We start from the raw sequence: 11,748 nt of genomic DNA, 5'->3' as shown, positions 1-11,748 counted from the left end.
CGCCTGCCCTGCGTGTGGCTGGGGACAGCCCTGCCTGCACCCGCCCGGCGGGCACTTCGCGGCCCCAGCTCAGTTGTGGCTTCAGGTCGGTTGCTTCTGGCCCCGTTTTGTTTTGCTTCTGCCCCAGCTCATGGATGCCTCCAGTTTGTGTGTGGCTCCAGCTCGTGTGCAGCCCTGGCCAGTTTCAGCTCCAGCTTGTGGATGGCTCCAGCTCATTTGCCACTTCAGGGTCTTTGTTTCTGGCCTTGTTCATTTCAGGTCCAGGTCATGGATGGCTCCAGCTCGTTTGCAGCTCCAGCTAGTTTCAGCTCCTGTTTGTTGCAGGTCCAGCTCATTTGTTTCTGCCCCCAGTTTGTTTCATGTCCAGCTCCAGCTTGTTCTGGCTTCCAGCATGTTTTAGGCTCCAGCAGGATTTTGTCTTCTCTGGCTTCATTGCGGCTCCAGCTTCTTTCCAGCTCCAGTTGGTCTGTGGCTCCAGCTCCAGTTCATTTCTGCTCTAGTTAATTACAGCTTGTGCTTCTTTAAATTAACTTGGCTTTTGACAGGGCCATAGATCAATCACTGTCATAACTTGAATATGAACTGTCATAATCGTACATTGTCTAAATATGGACTACTGAGTTCATGACTATTCTGGCTGTTGTACACACCTCTGTCCTGGTTTCGGCTGGGATAGAGTTAATTTTCTTCCTAGTAGCAGGCATAGTGCTGTGGTTTGGATTTAGTAGGAGAAGAATGTTGATAACACACTGATGTTTTAGTTGTTGCTGAGTACTGCTTATGCTAGTCAAGGACTTTTCAGCTTCCCATGCTCTGCCAGGTGCACAAGAAGTTGGGAGGGGGCACAGCCAGAATAGTTGATCCAAACTGGCCAAAGGGGTATTCCATACCATATGACGTCATGGTCAGTCTATAAACTGGGGGGGGTTGGCCGGGGAGCAGCGATCGCTGCTCGGGAGCTGTCTGGGTATCAGTCAGCGGGTGGTGAGCAATTGCATTGTGCATCACTTGCTTTGTATATTATTATTATCATCATTATTATATTGTTATTATCATCATTACTATTTTACCTTATTTCAATTATTAAACTGTTCTTATCTCAACCCAGGAGTTTTTCTCACTCTTACTCCTCCAATTCTGTCCCCCATCCCATCGGGGTAGGGGGAGTGAGCGAGCGGCTGCATGGTGCTTAGTTGCTGGCTGGGGCTAAACCACAACCTCAAATAAAGAGTCGGACGCGAAGAAGGTGTGAAAAGTGCCTTCTCCCTGACAGACTCTCTCAGCCATTTGGCTGGGCCTGGTGCGTGCCGGCCTCCCAAGCTTTATGGACCAACACGACCAGAGCCCCACCTCCGGCGGGGGTCCACGCACCCTGGATCGGAGCCCACAAGCAGCCGACTCGGTCTCCGTTCCTGAGCCCGAGCCCGCAGGACTCGGTCTCTTCCCCAGCCCCCCAGCCCGGCCCCAGGAGCCCGTTTCCCAGCCCCCAAAACGCAGGAGCCGGGCTCCGTTTTCAAGCCTGGGAAACGCCTGACTCGGGCCGTGCTGCTGAGCCCCAAAACCGGCCGCAGGAGCCGGGCCCGAGCTCCACAAACACCGGCTGAGCCCCGGCCCCCCCAGCCTCGCCTGTGGCGTCGGGGCCGGGCCGGGCAGCCCCGGGCGGTGCTTGGGAGCGGGCCGGGGGTCCCGCGGGGCGGGCCCGGCCCCGGGCGGGGGGCGCCGGGCTCCTCCGCGGAGCCACCGGCAGTGCGGCCGCCCCGGCACCGCCACTTGCCCACCGGCCTCCACCCCGAGACCCTCCGGGGCCGCAGCCCCCAGGCCGCAGCCCCCGCCTCACCCGGGCCCCTGCGGGGGAGCCGGGCCCGGCCGCTTCCGCCCCGGGACCGCGCGCGGCGCCACCTGAGGCGCCAGAGCTGGGGACGGCGGCCGCCGGGGCCCAAACCTGCTCGGCCCCGCCCCGCGCAGGCGCCCTGGGCCCCGCCCCTAGCGCTTCGCTTCCCGCCCGCCAGCACCGCGGCGGGGTCCGGCCCCAGCCCCGGCCCCGGGGTCTGTCTCTCCCCGGGGGGGCGAGGCCGGGGGACTGCTCTGCCCGGAGCAGCGCCGGGGTCGGCCTCCCCCGAGAGCCCGGAGCCCCGAGCCCGGCCTCGCTGTCTCCGTCCTGCGCGCCGCCGGCGGGAGGAGCCGCGCTCTGGGCCCGGGCCGAGCCGGGGCACCGGGAGCGGGGACCCGGGGCTGCAGGGCAGCGGGGCCAGCCGTGGCTCGGCCGGGGCCGGTGTCAGGGAGCCTGCGCCGGCGGCTCTGCGCAGGCGCCGAACGAGGGCTGCAGGCCGCCGGCCGCGCTGGGGCTCCCTCGGCAGCCTCCGCCCGGGCACGGCCTGGCGGGTCCCGCACCGCCGCTCGGGTCCGGCGGTGCCCGAACCGGAGTACCGAGCCCCTGAGCACCGACCGGAGAACGGCCCGGGGAGGGGAGGGGGCGTCTCGGCTCTGCAAGCGCCTTTGGCCCCCGGGCCCTCCCCGGAGGCAGGGAGCAGCCGCGGGCTCCAGGGCTGAGCCCACACAGGCGGGGCTGGGGCTCTGCTGCCAGGCCCTGCAACAGCAACAGGGAGCCGGTTCCAAGCCCCAAAGCACTGGACTTGGGTCTCTGTTTTCAACCCCAAAACCTGCCCAAATGAGCCTGGTTCCAAGCCCCAACAACGCAGGACTTAGGCTCTGTTTTTCAAGCAGTAAAACAAAGGACTTAGTCTCTGTTTTCAGGACCTTAAACTGCCCAAATGGGCCTGGTTTCAAACTCCCAGAACACAGGACAGTCTGTTTTTCAAGGCCCCCCCCCAAAGTGCAGGACTTACTCTCTGTTTCTGAGCTCTAAACCTGGTCAGTTTGGGAACTGGAGAAGCCTTACAAGTTGCAATAAGAAGACTGAAGAGCAGATGAAAGGAAAAAGTAAATTCAATTAAAACCTCATCGAAGTCAACTTTATCATTTTTAAGACAGTGAAGAGAGGTGGGCAATTTCCATCCTACTGCTGTGACATGCTAGTCCTTTGCCATTGAGATTTCTGACACCGTTAGCTCTGATCCTCTGCGCAGTAGCTCCACCTATTGCGACCTTGCAATACTTAAAGGGGGCCTACAGGAAAGATGGGGAGAATCTTTTTAATAAGGCCTGTTGTGACAGGACAAGGAATAACGGATTTAAACTAAAGAGTAGATTTAGACTAGACATTAGAAAGAAGTTTTTTACAATGAGGGTGGTGAAGCACTGGAAGAGGTTGCCCAGAGAGGTGGTAGAGGCCCCATCCCTGGAAACATTCAAGGTCAGGTTGGACGGGGCTCTGAGCAACCTGATCTAGTTAAAGCTGTCCCTGCTCACTGCAGGGGTGTTGGGCTAGATGATCTCTAAAGGTCCCTTCCAACCCAAAGCATTCTATGATTCTATGATTCTATATGTAGAGACCATTCCTCTCACTGAACTCTAGGCCTGCTTTCCCCAAGGAAGGTTTATATACATAAACAGATGCTTGAAAGCGCCTCTGTTTAATAATACACTATTGGGAAGTAGCTTTCTATGCTACTTTTTTTGTTTTTTCATTCATTTTTGCAGGCTCAGCATAGGGCTTATAGCAAATCTAGCTAGACCATGAGTACGTATGTGATGCTGCGTCTGACAGTGCCTTCAGCTTTGCTGACCCTTCCCTGATACAGGGCTGTTAGCAGCAAACTTCAGACAGGCTTCTACAGAAAGCGAGAGCCTGGGCCAGTCTGGGTGTATAGGACTGTGCATCGCATTATCCACACAGGGGGGCAGAAAAGCTCATTTAAAGTTCGCTTTTTAAAGAGGAAAGAAAAAAAAGGTGTTACAATTGGAAGAGGCTGGGAAGTTCTGATGTTCACTTTCTTCAACCACTTTAAAGCACAGCCTCGACTTTTTGCATGTTACTTTCCAAGCCTCCCATGTCTTGGCCGTACCTGCACCCACCAGCTTTTCCAACAGCATTTGAAGTGAGGAGAGAGTAACTGCATTTTTAATAATGCTTTCAGATGTGTATTTCTTTTTAGTGAAGAATCTGTTCCTCCCTCCTTTCCTTGCTTTCCCAGGTAATTGGGTACACGTATGCTACTAAATTAGCTTTCATTCTTTGCCATTGTCTTCTGATGAACTTTTCCCTGTCACTCACACCTCCTTGGTAGTTGAGAAAGTCTGTCAGTATGCAGTAAGTTTTGCTGTTTGTTTTATGATACTAATAATGAAACTCCCGTGGAGTTCCCCCTGCCCCCCAATTTTCCTGAACTGAAAATTACATAGCATGCAAATACAGTCACTTACAGTCTTTGCAAAGTCTAATTTTTCCTCTAGCCATTTAACTATTGGAAGCAATGTTCCTCTATTTGACATATAGCGTGTTGCCATTTCCTGTCTTCCTCTGCTTTCTGATCTCCTCTATCTCCAGCTCCATGTAAACACTGATAATAGAGAGAGTACAATACCTGGATATTTCAGCATGCCAGTATTACAGATACTCCCCAAGGACTTAATGAGGGCCACCTTTATGCTCCTGTGGCTTTTTTGCCAGGGAGGTTGGCTGTGGGTGAGAACACAAATACAGACAGATATCCCAGCTCAGCTGACTGTGGATAACTGTACTGAATGTAAGTCTTCACAATTAGTGAAAAAGAGGAAAGCTGGATGTTTCCTAGTGCATTTGACAGTGAGAACAAGCTGCTTTGGGAAGGAGGTTTGTTTTGTTGACTTTTAGGAAATAAATGATTGTTGTCCTGATTCAAACATCTCTGTGTTGCTAGCCACAAATTACTGATGCTCTCCAAGCAATCTTTCAGTTATTGCTCATATTGTTCTTTTTCCTTGACATTTTCCTATTCTGTTATTTCAGATGTCTGCTTCAACACATTTGTGATAACTGCTAACCACACACTATTTGTCTTACAGAGTTGCACTCCAACACAACTGGATTACCTTTTTTCATCAAAGGAAGTGGGCAGTGTTGAGATATGTTTGGCATCAGACAATATCCAGGGGAAAAAAAATCTGCATAGGGTAATATCTGCTGCTGAGCTCCACCAGAATGGAAAATGCAGTGGTAACTCATAAGTGAGACACAGAGAGAGAGAGAGAGATGAGGTGAAAGCAAATTTATGCCAGGCTAGTCTGAAAACTAGCAGATCCACTTTATGATGCATCTTACCATCCACTACACCTAGGGCTAGGGAAGCAGTGGGTTTGTACAATGTATGTACTTGTATGCTATGAGGCATATTGCCTAATACCATATTTGTAAAGGTATTTAGGGGCAGTTAACTTCTAGTGACAGTTTACTAAGTACAGGCACCTTAGCAGCTCTTGAAATATGACCTTTCCCTTATATGTGCTCAAGTTACCTGGATGTAAAAAAAAAAAAAAAAAAAAAAAAAAAAAAAGGCAGTAAAACATTGCCTCATAGTAACATAGGGATTGGTGTATTCAGGTTTGAGATACTGCAGTAGTTTGGTGATGGAAGGCATGTAGGTCTCTGAGAAATCCCCAACAAGGATTCTCCATGTACCTAAATTAATCCCTTCATATCCCAGACCCCAATCAGACATTTCTGAGCCTCACTCAGCTCCAGCATGGCTGGAAGCAATGCAAGAAGGAGAGTGGAGGATCTCCTGGTGTCCCCACATAGGTGTACAGGTCTTTCACCAAACAGGCACTACCAGCAGGTCCCAGATGACAGCAGCAGTTTCCCTTCTGAGCTGAGTTGAACTGCATTGAAATCAGCATCATCTGTCTGAACCAGTCATGCTGCTCATCGCTTCCTCAGAAGGGTCATTCAAGAGCTGCTTTGTTCTGTTATGTGGGACATACACCAAGCTGTATGATAATTAGGGCCTTTGGCAGACTTTAAAAAGGTTAGATTTTTATATAAGCCTGTTGTAAGAGCCTCAACGCCTGCTGAATTAGCAGACATTTGCCGCTGTAGTTATGTGCCCAGTAACCCCAGCCACAGAGCTCTTTCCCACCTAGTGTTATGGTGGCGTATCAATACTTGTCACTTGTTATTTACGGATAAAAAGGTGGCATTTCAGCAGACAGTAGGTCTCCTGTATTTAATAGGCTTAAGGCAGAGGATCAGTTCTTTGCCAAGTTCTTTCTTGCTGTACCACTTGATGGCACACTTGCATTAGCACTCTGCAGGCTGAAGGCAAGAAAAATCAACAGCAAATCCTGTCCAAAGTTGTTCCGCTTAATTTGTTTTGCCTCATGAATATACCTGTTTAATTGATTAAAGGAATGTAACACTGTAGTATTGAGTAGGAATAAGCAAAGCATACAAAATAATTACAGCAAGAAAGCCCTGTGTTTTGCAATTTTAATCCCAGGTATTGGCTGGGTAATTGATTACTTTTTCATTCTTTCAGTAAGTTCAGCAAGAAACTTGCTGTTGCCTTAACTGGGCCTTTTCTTGCAAGGGTGGCAAATTTTCCTTGCCCAGTATTTTCTTTTTTCTCTCTCTCAGAAGGTTTGTAGCACATTTGTTCATTGCATGTGTTGCTAGACTGTAAATAGAAATTAATGTGTACTCTGAGTAATAAAATTATGATCAAACTTTGTATCAAAGGAGCATTCTCCAGTGGGCTATATGAGGTTAATAAATGAGTATGAACTGTTATCACATATGCCACTTATCTCTAGATGGTTATAAATACATCAGCGAATGCTGCAGATGGTTACAGGCCACAAGTAGAAACAACTTGCTGGTCTGTTGGATTTTATGACTTCATGAAGAATGTATTAAAACATTTATTAGCTCTTTATATGCAGAATCTTAATGGCAAATGTGAATGACCAAGATCTGAAGTTAAATTATTTCAGTGTGGGACCCTCACAAGTAAGTGTCACGGGTAGGTAGCACCTGAGAGGTTTTGAAGCATATACTGTCCTGACTTCCTCCATTACCCACTTACACTGGCAGCAATAATTGCAGCTTCAGGAAAGATAACTGCTAAACAATGATAGCAGTAAAGCCCTACAGCCTTTCTCAATTAAATTAAGTGGAAATTTAGTCCTTGAGTGCTACTTCTGAAACTGGCTGAGCAGAATAAGAGCAAGTGCCCTGGTGGGTTGGAGGATAGTTTAGGGCAGGAGAAAGCCTGCTCGCTTTGCTCTGTGACCACCCTTCTTATGGCCCCCACCTGAAAAGTCAGTGGCCACCTCTGCCCCATGCCTAATGTTGGCATGAGAATAAAAGCAACAAATTGCAAGTTCAGTCTACTTTAACAGAGGCCTTACTGTAAGAGTAAGCTGGAGAATTTAGAGGAGGACCATTGTCATCTCTGTAGCCATCATTTCTCTTCTGATTTTGCATCAGCATCTTGTACTTCTGCTATTATTCATTTGTTTCAGCCAGGGCCTCTTGATCTTTGAAGACTATTTTGGTATTGTTAGTATAGCCTTCCTACCTCATTTATTTCTACCCTTTCTGTTTATCCCAGTACTGCAGTTTTTATCAACACCATCTGCAATTATCTTGCACTTGTTAACGGGTCTTACAAATTAGGACTTTTTGTCTTTGTGTGAAGGGGAACTGGAGCTATTTTCGGTAACAAAGGAAATATCTTTACATTGATTTGATGTAAACTACCCAAAATGAAAGAGTGAAGCAAACAAGTAAGAAGTCTTGGTCATAATACTAAGTGACTCCAGGAGATTTTCTTCAAATGATATCTAAGAGAGCATTTACTTCAGCCTTCATAAAGGAAGGGGAACTCTGCCTTTATGAACATTGTTTGGGATACAGATGGGATAGGAGGGACAGATTTTATGGAAGAGAACAGACTGAAAATTGATACAGCCTTTTAACCTCTTTCTGCAGTGCTTAGAAACAGTAACCCAAGTAAGCAGAAAGGGGTTTTAGCCAACCTTTACATTATGTAGCTCTTTTAAGGAATGCTGTCTCAAAGATTCTGGGCACGTATTTCTGTATCCAAATTGTTCACAGTGCTTAGAAAAAACAGCTAAAACTTTGGAAAGCAGGTAGACACAGCACATGGCTGTGACCCAAGAAAACTGGGTGCATTCACCTTTGTCTACCATCCAAAGCTTGTCCACTGAATTGAATTTGTGCAGTTCTCCCCATAAGGTGACCAAGCTCTTCACAGTGCTTGGGTCTAGCCTGAAGTTTCCTTTCTCCCTTTCATCATCCTTTCTTGTGCCAGTTCCCCATTGCTTTTTGTGTATTTTGAGCAGCACTTAACCCCGGTAGTCTGTGACAGGCACTTTATCAGTGTAACAAAGCATCTCTGGTCTTGTGGGAAACAGAAGTCGTCGTCTCTCTGGAAGCGGCCAAGACTTACTGCAGGTTGTCATGCGGAGTCAGAGGCTGAGAAGAGAGAACTTGCAGCTTTACCTTGATAAGCCCATGAGTGTGAAAGACATGCCACATGCAATTTCCATTACAGAGATCATCAGGAATCCATGAGCAGCATGAATGAGTCAGGCATGCAGAAAATTATTCAGACCAGAAACCTTGGGCAGTTCCAGGTGTGCCTGCTTTCCACAGGCATCAAGAGGATTCTCAAAATTGTCTTACAAGATCAAGAGAAGATCATCCATTACAAAGTACATCAAGACAGCAAGATAACATTTTCAGATTAACCTTCCCATATTATTTCCCCTCAAGCAAAAAAGGCGATAACTTCTCTCACAGTAGGAAAGCAGTTTTAGTGCTTTTCCGCTTAGTTAGGACCATCTCCCTGGTTCACTTAAGAGTGGGGTACTACATCCTCCTTGTCTTTCCCTGATACTGGCAACTTCATCTGCAGGTACAAGCATCCTCTCCCTTTGTGCTGGAGGAGGGATATGGTCTGCTGGTGGAGTTGGCTTTCAGAGGCTGAGAACCCCAGCTGCCCTTACGATGAGAGATCAGAAACGAGGATCCTATTCTTTAGCGGCATCTCAAATTCTGTAGCTGCATGAGCAATTCGCAGCAAAGGAACTGGTATGCGCCATGCTGCTATGCAGGCAGATCCCATCCAGGAGCTGACTACAACTTGGCAACGAAGAGGACTGGCCATCATCTGGACACCTACCACTCCATTTCCTCCCTCTGAAGCACAGCAATGAATAATGATCTACAGTAAGTACTTGCACTGTGGCACCATTGCCAAGCAGTAGCAGACATCACATCCTTGAATTTAGAGTTTATCGGATGAGAAGTCATGATTTGAGGCTCATCTTCCTGAAGTTGGCTGGGGGAGATGCAAGGAGCCATGCAACTCAAACATGTGTTTGTGCTTGGTTTCCAGGCACCAACTTTGTTTTAAAAGCTGATTGCAGTTAAGGAAGGAAACAAGCTTTTGTTCCTTGCATTCACCCCCTCACACAAAAAGCACCTGGAAGCTGGTAACAGCACAGCATATTTGTACAAGTTAAAAAAAACGTTTTGCTTAGGAAAAATAATGCCCTTTTGAAAACTGCAATTAGTTGAAAAAGTGATTAATATGCATATAAGATCTTTCAAACCGATGTTACCCCCAGACAAAGTGTTTGTTCATCAATACAGTGCTAAAATAGCACCACTGTAAAAGTTCAGTAGCCTGGTTTAAAGAACTAAAGTCAGATAATGGTTACTTTTGCAGGACAAGTAGAAGGCAAAGTCTGCTTCTGTCAATCAGTATGAAAATGTAATTTAATTCAGTGCAACAGAAATCAATTTTTCTCCCAGGGTCTAAGATAACTAAATATCACACAGTCAGATTAATTCGTTTCTGATATTTGTACAACTTCACCTTTAAACTCTGGAAAAAGTACAGTTCATGTGTTTGTTCTTTGTAATTCCCTTCTGTTCTGCTTTACTGCTTAGGAGGAGGAGGCTGACAAAGCTTCACGGTGGCAATAAAATCTTACTCAAATTCAGATTTTCTTTTGGTGACCAGGAGATGGAATCAATGCTCCATCAGATCCATCAGGCCATCTCATTAGTATCACTAAAGCAAGCTCAACAAAAGGAAGACCACAAAACCAGAGGTCCTTAAACCTTTAAAAAAAAAAACAACCCAAAAAACAAACCACCCAAACTTTTCTCATCACTTGCCTTCCCTGGAGAAGTAGCAGCACATAAACTGCACAAGACCCTCATTCAGTCTTCTGAGCTCCAAAAATATGTACCTGTCCAAGCCTTTTTCAGCATCATTTTGCAGTCCCAGGTCCCCCGATTTGGGCTAGGAGCTCTCACAAAGCAATCCAAGTCTCTCTGCTGCAGGCAAATTAAGGGCTCTGTGCCTTTGTGTTGCCCTGCCCCATGCATTCCCCAGCTGCTTTTCTGGGCTCTCACACCATGCATGGCCCTGCAAGGAGCATTACGTTACCAGCAGCAGAACAAGTCATAGTACCTGTGGCATGGGCACACCCCCTGCCCCAAGGGGTGCTCAGCCAGTCTGACCAGTCACTGGCACACAGGGCAGCTACCTTGGAGGTAGGGGCCCAGCAGCAGGGTGCTAGAAGAACAGGCGTGCTCTGCTGAAGAGGACAAACCAGGATGCACAGGCTACCTTGCCACAGGCAGGTTTCCCAGCTGCGGTGGGAAAACCTCTGCCGTAGCACTGGCTTCAGGGGACAGGGCAGCCCTGCGGGGTGCAGAGCATCCCCCATCTCTGTTGAGGTCCATCAGTGTCTGCTTGCTAAACAGGTCTTGGCCAAACAAGGCTCTGAGCCCCCACACTCTTGCAAAAATGCAAACCCCCCACCATTTCTTGCTCTGAAAATCGACCTGTACCTATTTTGATTGCTGCCTGAGTGAAGGACATTTTAACCATGCCCACATCTGCAGGGCATTTCACTGGGTGTGCTTCCCCTGTGGCGATTCTGCTTTGCTGCGGTGGCAAAGGACACCTCTGTGGTGTGGAGAAAGTCACTCTGGGTTTTCCATCTCCCTCCAGATTAAAGGTTATTGTATTTGGGCCAGGGATATTTTGGAGGTGCTTCCTTGCTGGCCATTTCCCTCATAACAGTTTTATTCATAAACGTGTGTGTTGACAGGCGCCCAGCTGTGTGTGCTGGGGGATTATCACATACCCCCCAGAGCCAGCACAGCCCTCTGCATGCTGCCTGCGTCTGGCAGGGCTGCAGCCGGGTGGTGCAGTCAGAGAAGTCTGGTTTGTCTCTGTAGATAAAACAAGGTGGCAAGCTGCTGAGGCACTGGGCAGACATTGGTTTATGCGAGTGCTAAGATAGGGTGAGGCCTTCCACCCTTTTCCACCTGTCTTCATGCATTTTGACCACCCTGGTCACTCAGCTGCTGCCCATTGGTCCCACCTGGTTGCCAGCGCTACTTACACCACAGCTCTACGGTTTCAGAGGGGTTGGAAATGAAGTGCCACAGTGCCACAGTGATGGGGATGCTTACAGACCCCCAAAAAGGGGAGTTAGGGAGGCAGTCGGAGCCAGCGAGTGCCGGTGAACACATCCAAAGCAGCCCCCAAGCTCCCAAACCTCGCTGGGGAGATGCCCATGAGCCAAGCCCAGGGCAGAGTGAGGGCTGGGTGCTGGGGCTGCCGGGACAGCAGGAAGAAAAGGGAGGTTTTGTCAGCACAGCACAGAGTGCAGCTTCATCCCCACCGCCCCCGGCGGACAAAGCACAAAAGGCAGTGGATGCCAAGGAGTAGGTTTTAGCTGCCCGTGGAGCCTTCCCGTTATGGCTGGCATGGCTGAGCAATGCTAGAAAAATCCAAGAGGCAAACAGTGATAGGGGCTGTT

Source organism: Pelecanus crispus, chromosome 4 (assembly GCF_030463565.1).
Source record: "Pelecanus crispus isolate bPelCri1 chromosome 4, bPelCri1.pri, whole genome shotgun sequence".
In the NCBI taxonomy this organism is placed as follows: domain Eukaryota; kingdom Metazoa; phylum Chordata; class Aves; order Pelecaniformes; family Pelecanidae; genus Pelecanus; species Pelecanus crispus.
The sequence above is the reverse complement of the archived record's forward strand: the minus strand, read 5'-3'. Positions refer to the sequence as shown.